Genomic DNA, 14,220 nt, shown 5'->3' with positions numbered 1-14,220 from the left:
GATCATACCAGCACTAAGCACCGGATCCCATCAGAACTCCGAAGTTAAGCATGCTTGGGCAAGAGTAGTACTAGGATGGTCCGCTGCGTCCCTCGAGTTGTGTCGCTCCTTGGGCGAGTGCTGCGGAGAATCGAATGTAACATTTTCTGTAGATGTCCGTGGATATATCATCTGCCTGATTCCGAGTCCGTATGAGAAAGTTACGCCTATTTTAAGAAATGACATCCGAATGACGCCTAGACATATCGGATGCGATCATACCAGCACTAAAGCACCGGATCCCATTAGAACTCCGAAGTTAAGTGTGCTTGGGCCGATCATACCAGCACTAAAGCACCGGATCCCATTAGAACTCCGAAGTTAAGCGTGCTTGGGCGAGAGTAGTAATAGGATGGGTGACCTCCTGGGAAGTCTTCGTGTTGCATCCCTCCGTTTTGTCGTCTCTCTCTCCCCTCTTTTAACTCACGCCGCTGCGTCCCTCGTGTTGTGTCGCTCCTTGGGCCTTTTTGTCGTCTCTCTCTCCCCTCTTTTGACTCGCGCCGCTGCGTCCCTCGTGTTGTGTCGCTCCTTGGGCCTTTTTGTCGTCTCTTTCTCCCGTCTTTTGACTCGCGCCGCTGCGACCCTCGTGTTGTGTCGCTCCTTGGGCGAGAGCTGCGGAGAATCGGATGTAACATTTTTTGTAGATGTCCGTCGATGTATCATCTGCCTGATTCCGAGTCCGGAAGAGAAAGTTACGCCTATTTTAAGAAATGACATCCGAATGACGCCTAGACATATCGGATGCGGTCATACCAGCACTAAAGCACCGGATCCCATCAGAACTTCGAAGTATTGCATCCCTCCTTTTTGTCGTCTCTCTCTCCCCTCTTTTGACTCGCGCCGCTGCGTCCCTCGTGTTGTGTCGCTCCTTGGGCCTTTTCGTCGTCTCTCTCTCCCCTCTTTTGACTCGCGCCGCTGCGTCCCTCGTGTTGTGTCGCTCCTTGGGCGAGAGCTGCGGAGAATCGGATGTAACATTTTCTGTAGATGTCCGTGGGATATATCATTTGCCTAATTCCGAGTCCGTATGAGAAAGTTACGCCTATTTAAGAAATGACATCCGAATGACGCCTAGACATATCGGATGCGGTCATACCACCACTAAAGCAACCGGATCCCATCAGAACTCCGAAGTTAAGCGTGCTTGGGCGAGAGTAGTACTAGGATGGGTGATGTCCTGGGAAGTCCTCGTGTTGCATCCCTCCTTTTTGTCGTCTCTCTCTCCCCTCTTTTGACTCGCGCTGGGAAGTCCTCGTGTTGCATCCCACCTTTTTGTCGTCTCTCTCTCCCCTCTTTTGACTCGCGCCGCTGCGTCCCTCATGTTGTGTCGCTCCTTGGCCGAGAGCTGCGGAGAATCGGATGTAACATTTTCTGTAGATGTCCGTGGATATATCATTTGCCTATTCCGAGTCCGTATGAGAAAGGTTAGCCCTATTTCAAGAAATGACATCCGAAAGACGCCTAGGCATATCGGATGCGGTCATACCACCACTAAAAAGCACCGGATCCCATCAGAACTCCGAAGTTAAGGCATGCTTGGGCGAGAGTAGTACTAGGATGGGTGATCTCCTGGGAAGTCCTCGTGTTGCATCCCTCCGTTTTGTGGTCTCTCTCTCTCCCCTCTTTTGACTCGCGCTGGGAAGTCCTCGTGTTGCATCCCTTCTTTTTGTCGTCTCTCTCTCCCCTCTTTGACTCGCGCCGCTGCGTCCCTCATGTTGTGTTGCTCCTTGGGCGAGAGCTGCGGAGAATCGGATGTAACATTTTCAGTAGATGTCCGTGGATATATCATTTGCCTAATTCCGAGTCCGTATGAGAAAGTTAGACGCCTATTTTAAGAAATGACATCCAAATGAACGCCTAGACATATTGGATGCGATCATACCAGCACTAAAGCACCCGGATCCCATCAGAGACTCCGAAGTTAAGCGTGCTTGGGCGAGAGTAGTACTAGGATGGGTGATCTCCTAGGAAGTCCTCGTGTTGCATCCCTCCTTTTGTCGTCTCTCTCTCCCCTCTTTTGACTCGCGCCGCGGCGTCCCTCGTGTTGTGTCGCTCCTTGGGCGAGAGCTGCGGAGAATCGGATGTAACATTTTCTGTAGATGTCCGTGGATATATCATTTGCCTAATTCCGAGTTCCTATGAGAAGTTACGCCTATTTTAGAAATGACATCCGAGTGACGCCTAGGCATATCGGATGCGGTCATACCACCACCTAAGCACCGGATCCCATCAAGAACTCCGAAGTTAACGTGCTTGGGGCGAGAGTAGTACTAGGGATGGGTGATCTCCTGGGAAGTCCTCGTGTTGCATCCCTCCTTTTTGGTGGTCTCTCTCTCCCCTCTTTTGACTCGCGCTGGAGATCCTCGTGTTGCAATCCCCCTTTTGTCGTCTCTCTCTCCCCTCTTTTGACTCGCGCCGCTGCGTCCCTCATGTTGTGTCGCTCCTTGGGCGAGAGCTGCGGAGAATCGGATGTAACATTTTCTGTAGATGTCCGTGGATATATCATTTGCCTAATTCCGAGTCCGTATGAGAAAGTTACGCCTATTTCAAGAAATGACATCCGAATGACGCCTAGGCATATCGGATGCGGTCATACCCACCACTAAAGCACCGGATCCCATCAGAACTCCGAAGTTAAAGCGTGCTTGGGCGAGAGTAGTACTAGGATGGGTGATCTCCTGGGAAGTCCTCGTGTTGCATCCCCCCCTTTTTGTGGTCTCTCTCTCCCCCTCTTTTGACTCGCGCTGGGAAGTCCTCGTGTTGCAATCCCTTCTTTTTGTCGTCTCTCTCTCCCCTCTTTTGACTCGCGCCGCTGCGTCCCTCCTGTTGTGTCGCTCCTTGGGCGAGAGCTGCGGAGAATCGGATGTAACATTTTCTGTAGATGTCCGTGGATATATCATTTGCCTAATTCCGAATCCGTATGAGAAAGTTACGCCTATTTTAAGAAATGACATCCAAAATGACGCCTAGACATATTGGATGCGATCATACCAGCACTAAAGCACCGGATCCCATCAGAACTCCGAAGTTAAGCGTGCTTGGGCGAGAGTAGTACTAGGATGGGTGATCTCCTAGGAAGTCCTCGTGTTGCATCCCTCCTTTTGTCGTCTCTCTCTCTCCCCTCTTTTGACTCGCGCCGCTGCGTCCCTCGTGTTGTGTCGCTCCTTGGGCGAGAGCTGCGGAGAATCGGATGTAACATTTTCTGTAGATGTCCGTGGATATATCATTTGCCTAATTCCGAGTCCGTATGAGAAAGTTACGCCTATTTCAAGAAATGACATCCGAATGACGCCTAGGCATATCGGATGCGGTCATACCACCACTAAAGCACCGGATCCCATCAGAACTCCGAAGTTAAGCGTGCTTGGGCGAGAGTAGTACTAGGATGGGTGATCTCCTGGGAAGTCCTCGTGTTGCATCCCCCCTTTTTGTGGTCTCTCTCTCCCCTCTTTTGACTCGCGCTGGGAAGTCCTCGTGTTGCATCCCTTCTTTTTGTCGTCTCTCTCTCCCCTCTTTTGACTCGCGCCGCTGCGTCCCTCCTGTTGTGTCGCTCCTTGGGCGAGAGCTGCGGAGAATCGGATGTAACATTTTCTGTAGATGTCCGTGGATATATCATTTGCCTAATTCCGAATCCGTATGAGAAAGTTACGCCTATTTTAAGAAATGACATCCAAATGACGCCTAGACATATTGGATGTGATCATACCAGCACTAAAGCACCGGATCCCATCAGAACTCCGAAGTTAAGCGTGCTTGGGCGAGAGTAGTACTAGGATGGGTGATCTCCTAGGAAGTCCTCGTGTTGCATCCCTCCTTTTTGTCGTCTCTCTCTCCCCTCTTTTGACTCGCGCCGCTGCGTCCCTCGTGTTGTGTCGCTCCTTGGGCGAGAGCTGCGGAGAATCGGATGTAACATTTCTGTAGATGTCCGTGGATATATCATTTGCCTAATTCCGAGTCCGTATGAGAAAGTTACGCCTATTTTAAGAAATGACATCCGAATGACGCCTAGGCATATCGGATGCGGTCATACCACCACTAAAGCACCGGATCCCATCAGAACTCCGAAGTTAAGCGTGCTTGGGCGAGAGTAGTACTAGGATGGGTGATCTCCTGGGAAGTCCTCGTGTTGCATCCCTCCTTTTTGTGGTCTCTCTCTCCCCTCTTTTGACTCGCGCTGGGAAGTCCTCGTGTTGCATCCCTTCTTTTGTCGTCTCTCTCTCCCCTCTTTTGACTCGCGCCGCTGCGTCCCTCATGTTGTGTTGCTCCTTGGCGAGAGCTGCGGAGAATCGGATGTAACATTTTCTGTAGATGTCCGTGGATATATCATTTGCCTAATTCCGAGACCGTATGAGAAAGTTACGCCTATTTCAAGAAATGACATCCGAATGACGCCTAGGCATATCGGATGAGGTCATACCACCACTAAAGCACTGGATCCCATTAGAACCCCGAAGTTAAGCGTGCTTGGGCGAGAGTAGTACTAGGATGGGTGATCTCCTGGGAAGTCCTCGTGTTGCATCCCTCCTTTTTGTGGTCTCTCTCTCCCCTCTTTTGACTCGCGCTGGGAAGTCCTCATGTTGCATCCCTCCTTTTTGTCGTCTCTCTCTCCCCTCTTTTGACTCGCGCCGCTGCGTCCCTCATGTTGTGTCGCTCCTTGGGCGAGAGCTGCGGAGAATCGGATGTAACATTTTCTGTAGATGTCCGTGGATATATCATTTGCCTAATTCCGAGTCCGTATGAGAAAGTTACGCCTATTTCAAAAAATGACATCCGAAAGACGCCTAGGCATATCGGATGCGGTCATACCACCACTAAAGCACCGGATCCCATCAGAACTCCGAAGTTAAGCATGCTTGGGCGAGAGTAGTACTAGGATGGGTGATCTCCTGGGAAGTCCTCGTGTTGCATCCCTCCTTTTTGTGGTCTCTCTCTCCCCTCTTTTGACTCGCGCTGGGAAGTCCTCGTGTTGCATCCCTTCTTTTTGTCGTCTCTCTCTCCCCTCTTTTGACTCGCGCCGCTGCGTCCCTCATGTTGTGTTGCTCCTTGGGCGAGAGCTGCGGAGAATCGGATGTAACATTTTCTGTAGATGTCCGTGGATATATCATTTGCCTAATTCCGAGTCCGTATGAGAAAGTTACGCCTATTTTAAGAAATGACATCCAAATGACGCCTAGACATATTGGATGCGATCATACCAGCACTAAAGCACCGGATCCCATCAGAACTCCGAAGTTAAGCGTGCTTGGGCGAGAGTAGTACTAGGATGGGTGATCTCCTAGGAAGTCCTCGTGTTGCATCCCTCCTTTTTGTCGTCTCTCTCTCCCCTCTTTTGACTCGCGCCGCTGCGTCCCTCGTGTTGTGTCGCTCCTTGGGCGAGAGCTGCGGAGAATCGGATGTAACATTTTCTGTAGATGTCCGTGGATATATCATTTGCCTAATTCCGAGTCCGTATGAGAAAGTTACGCCTATTTTAAGAAATGACATCCGAATGACGCCTAGGCATATCGGATGCGGTCATACCACCACTAAAGCACCGGATCCCATCAGAACTCCGAAGTTAAGCGTGCTTGGGCGAGAGTAGTACTAGGATGGGTGATCTCCTGGGAAGTCCTCGTGTTGCATCCCTCCTTTTTGTGGTCTCTCTCTCCCCTCTTTTGACTCGCGCTGGGAAGTCCTCGTGTTGCATCCCTTCTTTTTCTCGTCTCTCTCTCCCCTCTTTTGACTTGCGCCGCTGCGTCCCTCATGTTGTGTTGCTCCTTGGGCGAGAGCTGCGGAGAATCGAATGTAACATTTTCTGTAGATGTCCGTGGATATATCATTTGCCTAATTCCGAGTCCGTATGAGAAAGTTACGCCTATTTCAAGAAATGACATCCGAATGACGCCTAGGCATATCGGATGAGGTCATACCACCACTAAAGCACTGGATCCCATTAGAACCCCGAAGTTAAGCGTGCTTGGGCGAGAGTAGTACTAGGATGGGTGATCTCCTGGGAAGTCCTCGTGTTGCATCCCTCCTTTTTGTGGTCTCTCTCTCCCCTCTTTTGACTCGCGCTGGGAAGTCCTCCTGTTGCATCCCTCCTTTTTGTCGTCTCTCTCTCCCCTCTTTTGACTCGCGCCGCTGCGTCCCTCATGTTGTGTCGCTCCTTGGGCGAGAGCTGCGGAGAATCGGATGTAACATTTTCTGTAGATGTCCGTGGATATATCATTTGCCTAATTCCGAGTCCGTATGAGAAAGTTACGCCTATTTCAAGAAATGACATCCGAAAGACGCCTAGGCATATCGGATGCGGTCATACCACCACTAAAGCACCGGATCCCATCAGAACTCCGAAGTTAAGCGTGCTTGGGCGAGAGTAGTACTAGGATGGGTGATCTCCTGGGAAGTCCTCGTGTTGCATCCCTCCTTTTTGTGGTCTCTCTCTCCCCTCTTTTGACTCGCGCTGGGAAGTCCTCGTGTTGCATCCCTTCTTTTTGTCGTCTCTCTCTCCCCTCTTTTGACTCGCGCCGCTGCGTCCCTCATGTTGTGTTGCTCCTTGGGCGAGAGCTGCGGAGAATCGGATGTAACATTTTCTGTAGATGTCCGTGGATATATCATTTGCCTAATTCCGAGTCCGTATGAGAAAGTTACGCCTATTTAAGAAATGACATCCAAATGACGCCTAGACATATTGGATGCGATCATACCAGCACTAAAGCACCGGATCCCATCAGAACTCCGAAGTTAAGCGTGCTTGGGCGAGAGTAGTACTAGGATGGGTGATCTCCTAGGAAGTCCTCGTGTTGCATCCCTCCTTTTTGTCGTCTCTCTCTCCCCTCTTTTGACTCGCGCCGCTGCGTCCCTCGTGTTGTGTCGCTCCTTGGGCGAGAGCTGCGGAGAATCGGATGTAACATTTTCTGTAGATGTCCGTGGATATATCATTTGCCTAATTCCGAGTCCGTATGAGAAAGTTACGCCTATTTTAAGAAATGACATCCGAATGACGCCTAGGCATATCGGATGCGGTCATACCACCACTAAAGCACCGGATCCCATCAGAACTCCGAAGTTAAGCGTGCTTGGGCGAGAGTAGTACTAGGATGGGTGATCTCCTGGGAAGTCCTCGTGTTGCATCCCTCCTTTTTGTGGTCTCTCTCTCCCCTCTTTTGACTCGCGCTGGGAAGTCCTCGTGTTGCATCCCTCCTTTTTGTCGTCTCTCTCTCCCCTCTTTTGACTCGCGCCGCTGCGTCCCTCATGTTGTGTCGCTCCTTGGGCGAGAGCTGCGGAGAATCGGATGTAACATTTTCTGTAGATGTCCGTGGATATATCATTTGCCTAATTCCGAGTCCGTATGAGAAAGTTACGCCTATTTCAAGAAATGACATCCGAATGACGCCTAGGCATATCGGATGCGGTCATACCACCACTAAAGCACCGGATCCCATCAGAACTCCGAAGTTAAGCGTGCTTGGGCGAGAGTAGTACTAGGATGGGTGATCTCCTGGGAAGTCCTCGTGTTGCATCCCCCCTTTTTGTGGTCTCTCTCTCCCCTCTTTTGACTCGCGCTGGGAAGTCCTCGTGTTGCATCCCTTCTTTTTGTCGTCTCTCTCTCCCCTCTTTTGACTCGCGCCGCTGCGTCCCTCCTGTTGTGTCGCTCCTTGGGCGAGAGCTGCGGAGAATCGGATGTAACATTTTCTGTAGATGTCCGTGGATATATCATTTGCCTAATTCCGAATCCGTATGAGAAAGTTACGCCTATTTTAAGAAATGACATCCAAATGACGCCTAATCGTGCTTGGGCGAGAGTAGTACTAGGATGGGTGACCTCCTGGGAAGTCCTCGTGTTGCATCCCTCCTTTTTGTGGTCTCTCTCTCCCCTCTTTTGACTCGCGCTGGGAAGTCCTCGTGTTGCATCCCTTCTTTTTGTCGTCTCTCTCTCCCCTCTTTTGACTCGCGCCGCTGCGTCCCTCATGTTGTGTTGCTCCTTGGGCGAGAGCTGCGGAGAATCGGATGTAACATTTTCTGTAGATGTCCGTGGATATATCATTTGCCTAATTCCGAGTCCGTATGAGAAAGTTACGCCTATTTCAAGAAATGACATCCGAATGACGCCTAGGCATATCGGATGAGGTCATACCACCACTAAAGCACCGGATCCCATTAGAACCCCGAAGTTAAGCGTGCTTGGGCGAGAGTAGTACTAGGATGGGTGATCTCCTGGGAAGTCCTCGTGTTGCATCCCTCCTTTTTGTGGTCTCTCTCTCCCCTCTTTTGACTCGCGCTGGGAAGTCCTCATGTTGCATCCCTCCTTTTTGTCGTCTCTCTCTCCCCTCTTTTGACTCGCGCCGCTGCGTCCCTCATGTTGTGTCGCTCCTTGGGCGAGAGCTGCGGAGAATCGGATGTAACATTTTCTGTAGATGTCCGTGGATATATCATTTGCCTAATTCCGAGTCCGTATGAGAAAGTTACGCCTATTTTAAGAAATGACATCCAAATGACGCCCAGACATATTGGATGCGATCATACCAGCACTAAAGCACCGGATCCCATCAGAACTCCGAAGTTAAGCGTGCTTAGGCGAGAGTAGTACTAGGATGGGTGATCTCCTAGGAAGTCCTCGTGTTGCATCCCTCCTTTTTGTCGTCTCTCTCTCCCCTCTTTTGACTCGCGCCGCTGCGTCCCTCATGTTGTGTCGCTCCTTGGGCGAGAGCTGCGGAGAATCGGATGTAACATTTTCTGTAGATGTCCGTGGATATATCATTTGCCTGATTCCGAGTCCGTATGAGAAAGTTACGCCTATTTTAAGAAATGACATCCGAATGACGCCTAGGCATATCGGATGCGATCATACTAACACTAAAGCACCAGATCCCATCAAAACTCCAAAGTTAAGCGTGCTTGGGCAAGAGTAGTACTAGGATGGGTGACCTCCTAGGAAGTCCTCGTGTTGCATCCCTCCTTTTTGTCGTCTCTCTCTCCCTTCTTTTGACTCGCGCCGCTGCGTCCCTCGTGTTGTGTTGCATCCCTCATTTTTGTCGTCTCTCTCTCCCCTCTTTTGACTCGCGCCGCTACGTCCCTCGTGTTATGTCGCTCCTTGCGCGAGAGCTGCGGAGAATCGGATGTAACATTTTCTGTAGATGTCCGTGGATATATCATTTGCCTAATTCCGAGTCCGTATGAGAAAGTTACGCCTATTTCAAGAAATGACATCCGAATGACGCCTAGGCATATCGGATGCGGTCATACCACCACTAAAGCACCGGATCCCATCAGAACTCCGAAGTTAAGCGTGCTTGGGCGAGAGTAGTACTAGGATGGGTGATCTCCTAGGAAGTCCTCGTGTTGCATCCCTCCTTTTTGTCGTCTCTCTCTCCCCTCTTTTGACTCGCGCCGCTGCGTCCCTCATGTTGTGTCGCTCCTTGGGCGAGAGCTGCGGAGAATCGGATGTAACATTTTCTGTAGATGTCCGTGGATATATCATTTGCCTAATTCCGAGTCCGTATGAGAAAGTTACGCCTATTTCAAGAAATGACATCCGAATGACGCCTAGGCATATCGGATGCGGTCATACCACCACTAAAGCACCGGATCCCATCAGAACTCCGAAGTTAAGCGTGCTTGGACGAGAGTAGTACTAGGATGGGTGATCTCCTGGGAAGTCCTCGTGTTGCATCCCTCCTTTTTGTGGTCTCTCTCTCCCCTCTTTTGACTCGCGCCGCTGTGTCCCTCATGTTGTGTCGCTCCTTGGGCGAGAGCTGCGGAGAATCGGATGTAACATTTTCTGTAGATGTCCGTGGATATATCATTTGCCTAATTCCGAGTCCGTATGAGAAAGTTACGCCTATTTCAAGAAATGACATCCGAATGACGCCTAGGCATATCGGATGCGGTCATACCACCACTAAAGCACCGGATCCCATCAGAACTCCGAAGTTAAGCGTGCTTGGGCGAGAGTAGTACTAGGATGGGTGATCTCCTGGGAAGTCCTCGTGTTGCATCCCTCCTTTTTGTGGTCTCTCTCTCCCCTCTTTTGACTCGCGCTGGGAAGTCCTCATGTTGCATCCCTCCTTTTTGTCGTCTCTCTCTCCCCTCTTTTGACTCGCGCCGCTGCGTCCCTCATGTTGTGTCGCTCCTTGGGCGAGAGCTGCGGAGAATCGGATGTAACATTTTCTGTAGATGTCCGTGGATATATCATTTGCCTAATTCCGAGTCCGTATGAGAAAGTTACGCCTATTTTAAGAAATGACATCCAAATGACGCCTAGACATATTGGATGCGATCATACCAGCACTAAAGCACCGGATCCCATCAGAACTCCGAAGTTAAGCGTGCTTGGGCGAGAGTAGTACTAGGATGGGTGATCTCCTAGGAAGTCCTCGTGTTGCATCCCTCCTTTTTGTGGTCTCTCTCTCCCCTCTTTTGACTCGCGCTGGGAAGTCCTCATGTTGCATCCCTCCTTTTTGTCGTCTCTCTCTCCCCTCTTTTGACTCGCGCCGCTGCGTCCCTCATGTTGTGTCGCTCCTTGGGCGAGAGCTGCGGAGAATCGGATGTAACATTTTCTGTAGATGTCCGTGGATATATCATTTGCCTGATTCCGAGTCCGTATGAGAAAGTTACGCCTATTTTAAGAAATGACATCCGAATGACGCCTAGGCATATCGGATGCGATCATACTAGCACTAAAGCACCAGATCCCATCAAAACTCCAAAGTTAAGCGTGCTTGGGCAAGAGTAGTACTAGGATGGGTGACCTCCTAGGAAGTCCTCGTGTTGCATCCCTCCTTTTTGTCGTCTCTCTCTCCCTTCTTTTGACTCGCGCCGCTGCGTCCCTCGTGTTGTGTTGCATCCCTCATTTTTGTCGTCTCTCTCTCCCCTCTTTTGACTCGCGCCGCTACGTCCCTCGTGTTGTGTCGCTCCTTGCGCGAGAGCTGCGGAGAATCGGATGTAACATTTTCTGTAGATGTCCGTGGATATATCATTTGCCTGATTCCGAGTCCGTATGAGAAAGTTACGCCTATTTTAAGAAATGACATCCGAATGACGCCTAGGCTTATCGGATGCGATCATACCAGCACTAAAGCACCGGATCCCTTCAGAACTCCGAAGTTAAGCGTGCTTGGGCGAGAGTAGTACTAGGATGGTTGACCTCCTGGGTAGTCCTGGTGTTGCATCCCTCCTTTTGGTCGTCTCTGTCTCCCCTCTTTTGACTCGCGCCGCTGCGTCCCTCGTGTTGTGTCGCTACTTGGGCGAGTGCTGCGCAGAATCGGATGTAACATTTTCTGTAGATGTCCGTGGATATATCATTTGCCTGATTCCGAGTCCGTATCTCTTTTGACTCGCGCCGCTGCGTCCCTCGTGTTGTGTCGCTACTTGGGCGAGTGCTGCGGAGAATCGGATGTAACATTTTCTGTAGATGTCCGTGGATATATCATTTGCCTGATTCCGAGTCCGTATGAGAAAGTTACGCCTATTTTAGGAAATGACATCCGAATGACGCCTAGGCATATCGGATGCGGTCATACCAGCACTAAAGCACCGGATTCCATCAGAACTTCGAAGTTAAACGTGCTTGGGCGAGAGTAGTACTAGGATGGGTGACCTCCTGGGAAGTCCTCGTGTTGCATCCCTCCTTTTTGTCGTCTTTCTCTCCCCTCTTTTGACTCGCGCCGCTGCGTCCCTCGTGTTGTGTCGCTCCTTGGGCCTTTTTGTTGTCTCTCTCTCCCCTCTTTTGACTCGCGCCGCTGCGTCCCTCGTGTTGTGTCGCTCCTTGGGCGAGAGCTGCGGAGAATCGGATGTAACATTTTCTGTAGATGTCCGTGGATATATCATTCGCCTAATTCCGAGTTCGTACGAGAAAGTTACGCCTATTTTAAGAAATGACATCCGAATGACGCCTAGGCATATCGGATGCGATCATACAAGCACTAAAGCACCAGATCCCATCAAAACTCCAAAGTTAAGCGTGCTTGGGCAAGAGTAGTACTAGGATGGGTGACCTCCTAGGAAGTCCTCGTGTTGCATCCCTCCTTTTTGTCGTCTCTCTCTCCCTTCTTTTGACTCGCGCCGCTGCGTCCCTCGTGTTGTGTTGCATCCCTCATTTTTGTCGTCTCTCTCTCCTCTCTTTTGACTCGCGCCGCTACGTCCCTCGTGTTGTGTCGCTCCTTGCGCGAGAGCTGCGGAGAATCGGATGTAACATTTTCTGTAGATGTCCGTGGATATATCATTTGCCTGATTCCGAGTCCGTATGAGAAAGTTACGCCTATTTTAAGAAATGACATCCGAATGACGCCTAGGCTTATCGGATGCGATCATACCAGCACTAAAGCACCGGATCCCTTCAGAACTCCGAAGTTAAGCGTGCTTGGGCGAGAGTAGTACTAGGATGGTTGACCTCCTGGGTAGTCCTGGTGTTGCATCCCTCCTTTTGGTCGTCTCTCTCTCCCCTCTTTTGACTCGCGCCGCTGCGTCCCTCGTGTTGTGTCGCTACTTGGGCGAGTGCTGCGCAGAATCGGATGTAACATTTTCTGTAGATGTCCGTGGATATATCATTTGCCTGATTCCGAGTCCGTATCTCTTTTGACTCGCGCCGCTGCGTCCCTCGTGTTGTGTCGCTACTTGGGCGAGTGCTGTGGAGAATCGGATGTAACATTTTCTGTAGATGTCCGTGGATATATCATTTGCCTGATTCCGAGTCCGTATGAGAAAGTTACGCCTATTTTAGGAGATGACATCCGAATGACGCCTAGGCATATCGGATACGGTCATACCAGCACTAAAGCACCGGATCCCATCAGAACTTTGAAGTTAAACGTGCTTGGGCGAGAGTAGTACTAGGATGGGTGACCTCCTGGGAAGTCCTCGTGTTGCATCCCTCCTTTTTGTCGTCTTTCTCTCCCCTCTTTTGACTCGCGCCGCTGCGTCCCTCGTGTTGTGTCGCTCCTTGGGCCTTTTTGTTGTCTCTCTCTCCCCTCTTTTGACTCGCGCCGCTGCGTCCCTCGTGTTGTGTCGCTCCTTGGGCGAGAGCTGCGGAGAATCGGATGTAACATTTTCTGTAGATGTCCGTGGATATATCATTCGCCTAATTCCGAGTTCGTATGAGAAAGTTACGCCTATTTTAAGAAATGACATCCGAATGACGCCTAGGCATATCGGATGCGGTCATACCAGCACTAAAACACCGGATCCCATCAGAACTGCGAAGTTAAGCGTGCTTGGGCGAGAGTAGTACTAGGATGGGTGACCACCTGGGAAGTCCTCGTATTGCATCCCTCCTTTTTGTCGTCTCTCTCTCCCCTCTTTTGACTCGCGCCGCTGCGTCCCTCGTGTTGTGTCGCTCCTTGGGCCTTTTTGTTGTCTCTCTCTCCCCTCTTTGGACTCGCGCCGCTGCGTCCCTCGTGTTGTGTCGCTCGTTGGGCGAGAGCTGCGGAGAATCGGATGTAACATTTTCTGTAGATGTCCGTGGATATATCATTTGCCTGATTCCGAGTCCGTATGAGAAAGTTACGCCTATTTTAAGAAATGACATCCGAATGACGCCTAGGCTTATCGGATGCGATCATACCAGCACTAAAGCACCGGATCCCTTCAGAACTCCGAAGTTAAGCGTGCTTGGGCGAGAGTAGTACTAGGATGGTTGACCTCCTAGGAAGTCCTGGTGTTGCATCCCTCCTTTTGGTCGTCTCTCTCTCCCCTCTTTTGACTCGCGCCGCTGCGTCCCTCGTGTTGTGTCGCTACTTGGGCGAGTGCTGCGGAGAATCGGATGTAACATTTTCTGTAGATGTCCGTGGATATATCATTTGCCTGATTCCGAGTCCGTATCTCTTTCGACTCGCGCCGCTGCGTCCCTCGTGTTGTGTCGCTACTTGGGCGAGTGCTGCGGAGAATCGGATGTAACATTTTCTGTAGATGTCCGTGGATATATCATTTGCCTGATTCCGAGTCCGTATGAGAAAGTTACGCCTATTTTAAGAAATGACATCCGAATGACGCCTAGGCATATCGGATGCGGTCATACCAGCACTAAAGCACCGGATCCCATCAGAACTTTGAAGTTAAGCGTGCTTGGGCGAGAGTAGTACTAGGATGGGTGACCTCCTGGGAAGTCCTCGTATTGCATCCCTCCTTTTTGTCGTCTCTCTCTCCCCTCTTTTGACTCGCGCCGCTGCGTCCCTCGTGTTGTGTCGCTCCTTGGGCCTTTTTGTTGTC

At 50.7% G+C, this 14,220-nt stretch overlaps 34 non-coding genes and 1 pseudogene across 34 annotated transcripts; all 35 read left to right on the top strand.

Annotated features, from left to right (window-relative positions):
- Positions 1–309: 309 nt before the first annotated feature.
- On the top strand, positions 310–428 carry LOC127755988 (5S ribosomal RNA). The gene has a single exon (XR_008013102.1). It is a non-coding gene; the product is annotated as a 5S ribosomal RNA (ribosomal RNA).
- A 690-nt stretch (positions 429–1,118) lies between these two features.
- On the top strand, positions 1,119–1,238 carry LOC127755984 (5S ribosomal RNA). Its single transcript, XR_008013098.1, has one exon. It is a non-coding gene; the product is annotated as a 5S ribosomal RNA (ribosomal RNA).
- A 270-nt stretch (positions 1,239–1,508) lies between these two features.
- LOC127755996 (5S ribosomal RNA) lies at positions 1,509–1,630 on the top strand. Its single transcript, XR_008013110.1, has one exon. It is a non-coding gene; the product is annotated as a 5S ribosomal RNA (ribosomal RNA).
- A 274-nt stretch (positions 1,631–1,904) lies between these two features.
- LOC127755970 (5S ribosomal RNA) lies at positions 1,905–2,025 on the top strand. Its single transcript, XR_008013087.1, has one exon. It is a non-coding gene; the product is annotated as a 5S ribosomal RNA (ribosomal RNA).
- Positions 2,026–2,228: 203 nt separating this feature from the next.
- LOC127756006 (5S ribosomal RNA) lies at positions 2,229–2,349 on the top strand (annotated as a pseudogene).
- Positions 2,350–2,618: 269 nt separating this feature from the next.
- LOC127755986 (5S ribosomal RNA) lies at positions 2,619–2,739 on the top strand. Its single transcript, XR_008013100.1, has one exon. It is a non-coding gene; the product is annotated as a 5S ribosomal RNA (ribosomal RNA).
- A 274-nt stretch (positions 2,740–3,013) lies between these two features.
- On the top strand, positions 3,014–3,132 carry LOC127755965 (5S ribosomal RNA). The gene has a single exon (XR_008013082.1). It is a non-coding gene; the product is annotated as a 5S ribosomal RNA (ribosomal RNA).
- Positions 3,133–3,339: 207 nt separating this feature from the next.
- Positions 3,340–3,458, top strand: LOC127756132 (5S ribosomal RNA). The gene has a single exon (XR_008013171.1). It is a non-coding gene; the product is annotated as a 5S ribosomal RNA (ribosomal RNA).
- Positions 3,459–3,728: 270 nt separating this feature from the next.
- LOC127755977 (5S ribosomal RNA) lies at positions 3,729–3,847 on the top strand. The gene has a single exon (XR_008013092.1). It is a non-coding gene; the product is annotated as a 5S ribosomal RNA (ribosomal RNA).
- Positions 3,848–4,052: 205 nt separating this feature from the next.
- Positions 4,053–4,171, top strand: LOC127756130 (5S ribosomal RNA). The gene has a single exon (XR_008013169.1). It is a non-coding gene; the product is annotated as a 5S ribosomal RNA (ribosomal RNA).
- A 268-nt stretch (positions 4,172–4,439) lies between these two features.
- On the top strand, positions 4,440–4,558 carry LOC127755994 (5S ribosomal RNA). Its single transcript, XR_008013108.1, has one exon. It is a non-coding gene; the product is annotated as a 5S ribosomal RNA (ribosomal RNA).
- A 270-nt stretch (positions 4,559–4,828) lies between these two features.
- Positions 4,829–4,947, top strand: LOC127756153 (5S ribosomal RNA). Its single transcript, XR_008013190.1, has one exon. It is a non-coding gene; the product is annotated as a 5S ribosomal RNA (ribosomal RNA).
- Positions 4,948–5,217: 270 nt separating this feature from the next.
- Positions 5,218–5,336, top strand: LOC127756155 (5S ribosomal RNA). The gene has a single exon (XR_008013192.1). It is a non-coding gene; the product is annotated as a 5S ribosomal RNA (ribosomal RNA).
- Positions 5,337–5,542: 206 nt separating this feature from the next.
- LOC127756129 (5S ribosomal RNA) lies at positions 5,543–5,661 on the top strand. The gene has a single exon (XR_008013168.1). It is a non-coding gene; the product is annotated as a 5S ribosomal RNA (ribosomal RNA).
- Positions 5,662–5,931: 270 nt separating this feature from the next.
- Positions 5,932–6,050, top strand: LOC127755993 (5S ribosomal RNA). Its single transcript, XR_008013107.1, has one exon. It is a non-coding gene; the product is annotated as a 5S ribosomal RNA (ribosomal RNA).
- Positions 6,051–6,320: 270 nt separating this feature from the next.
- On the top strand, positions 6,321–6,439 carry LOC127756128 (5S ribosomal RNA). The gene has a single exon (XR_008013167.1). It is a non-coding gene; the product is annotated as a 5S ribosomal RNA (ribosomal RNA).
- A 269-nt stretch (positions 6,440–6,708) lies between these two features.
- LOC127756143 (5S ribosomal RNA) lies at positions 6,709–6,827 on the top strand. The gene has a single exon (XR_008013181.1). It is a non-coding gene; the product is annotated as a 5S ribosomal RNA (ribosomal RNA).
- A 206-nt stretch (positions 6,828–7,033) lies between these two features.
- LOC127756127 (5S ribosomal RNA) lies at positions 7,034–7,152 on the top strand. The gene has a single exon (XR_008013166.1). It is a non-coding gene; the product is annotated as a 5S ribosomal RNA (ribosomal RNA).
- Positions 7,153–7,422: 270 nt separating this feature from the next.
- Positions 7,423–7,541, top strand: LOC127756123 (5S ribosomal RNA). Its single transcript, XR_008013162.1, has one exon. It is a non-coding gene; the product is annotated as a 5S ribosomal RNA (ribosomal RNA).
- Positions 7,542–8,138: 597 nt separating this feature from the next.
- Positions 8,139–8,257, top strand: LOC127755987 (5S ribosomal RNA). The gene has a single exon (XR_008013101.1). It is a non-coding gene; the product is annotated as a 5S ribosomal RNA (ribosomal RNA).
- A 270-nt stretch (positions 8,258–8,527) lies between these two features.
- Positions 8,528–8,646, top strand: LOC127756059 (5S ribosomal RNA). The gene has a single exon (XR_008013120.1). It is a non-coding gene; the product is annotated as a 5S ribosomal RNA (ribosomal RNA).
- Positions 8,647–8,852: 206 nt separating this feature from the next.
- Positions 8,853–8,971, top strand: LOC127755995 (5S ribosomal RNA). The gene has a single exon (XR_008013109.1). It is a non-coding gene; the product is annotated as a 5S ribosomal RNA (ribosomal RNA).
- Positions 8,972–9,247: 276 nt separating this feature from the next.
- On the top strand, positions 9,248–9,366 carry LOC127756141 (5S ribosomal RNA). The gene has a single exon (XR_008013179.1). It is a non-coding gene; the product is annotated as a 5S ribosomal RNA (ribosomal RNA).
- Positions 9,367–9,572: 206 nt separating this feature from the next.
- Positions 9,573–9,691, top strand: LOC127756140 (5S ribosomal RNA). The gene has a single exon (XR_008013178.1). It is a non-coding gene; the product is annotated as a 5S ribosomal RNA (ribosomal RNA).
- Positions 9,692–9,897: 206 nt separating this feature from the next.
- LOC127756111 (5S ribosomal RNA) lies at positions 9,898–10,016 on the top strand. The gene has a single exon (XR_008013151.1). It is a non-coding gene; the product is annotated as a 5S ribosomal RNA (ribosomal RNA).
- Positions 10,017–10,286: 270 nt separating this feature from the next.
- Positions 10,287–10,405, top strand: LOC127756131 (5S ribosomal RNA). Its single transcript, XR_008013170.1, has one exon. It is a non-coding gene; the product is annotated as a 5S ribosomal RNA (ribosomal RNA).
- A 270-nt stretch (positions 10,406–10,675) lies between these two features.
- LOC127755981 (5S ribosomal RNA) lies at positions 10,676–10,794 on the top strand. Its single transcript, XR_008013095.1, has one exon. It is a non-coding gene; the product is annotated as a 5S ribosomal RNA (ribosomal RNA).
- A 276-nt stretch (positions 10,795–11,070) lies between these two features.
- LOC127756157 (5S ribosomal RNA) lies at positions 11,071–11,189 on the top strand. Its single transcript, XR_008013194.1, has one exon. It is a non-coding gene; the product is annotated as a 5S ribosomal RNA (ribosomal RNA).
- Positions 11,190–11,523: 334 nt separating this feature from the next.
- Positions 11,524–11,642, top strand: LOC127756047 (5S ribosomal RNA). The gene has a single exon (XR_008013119.1). It is a non-coding gene; the product is annotated as a 5S ribosomal RNA (ribosomal RNA).
- A 278-nt stretch (positions 11,643–11,920) lies between these two features.
- Positions 11,921–12,039, top strand: LOC127755992 (5S ribosomal RNA). Its single transcript, XR_008013106.1, has one exon. It is a non-coding gene; the product is annotated as a 5S ribosomal RNA (ribosomal RNA).
- A 276-nt stretch (positions 12,040–12,315) lies between these two features.
- Positions 12,316–12,434, top strand: LOC127756156 (5S ribosomal RNA). Its single transcript, XR_008013193.1, has one exon. It is a non-coding gene; the product is annotated as a 5S ribosomal RNA (ribosomal RNA).
- A 334-nt stretch (positions 12,435–12,768) lies between these two features.
- Positions 12,769–12,887, top strand: LOC127756158 (5S ribosomal RNA). Its single transcript, XR_008013195.1, has one exon. It is a non-coding gene; the product is annotated as a 5S ribosomal RNA (ribosomal RNA).
- Positions 12,888–13,165: 278 nt separating this feature from the next.
- Positions 13,166–13,284, top strand: LOC127756024 (5S ribosomal RNA). The gene has a single exon (XR_008013117.1). It is a non-coding gene; the product is annotated as a 5S ribosomal RNA (ribosomal RNA).
- Positions 13,285–13,562: 278 nt separating this feature from the next.
- On the top strand, positions 13,563–13,681 carry LOC127756142 (5S ribosomal RNA). Its single transcript, XR_008013180.1, has one exon. It is a non-coding gene; the product is annotated as a 5S ribosomal RNA (ribosomal RNA).
- A 334-nt stretch (positions 13,682–14,015) lies between these two features.
- Positions 14,016–14,134, top strand: LOC127756000 (5S ribosomal RNA). Its single transcript, XR_008013113.1, has one exon. It is a non-coding gene; the product is annotated as a 5S ribosomal RNA (ribosomal RNA).
- Positions 14,135–14,220: the final 86 nt, after the last annotated feature.

The sequence above is a fragment of the Oryza glaberrima genome, chromosome 11 (genome assembly GCF_000147395.1).
Source record: "Oryza glaberrima chromosome 11, OglaRS2, whole genome shotgun sequence".
Taxonomy (NCBI): domain Eukaryota; kingdom Viridiplantae; phylum Streptophyta; class Magnoliopsida; order Poales; family Poaceae; genus Oryza; species Oryza glaberrima.
Note: the sequence above shows the minus strand (reverse complement) of the source record. Positions and strands in the feature narration are given on the sequence as shown.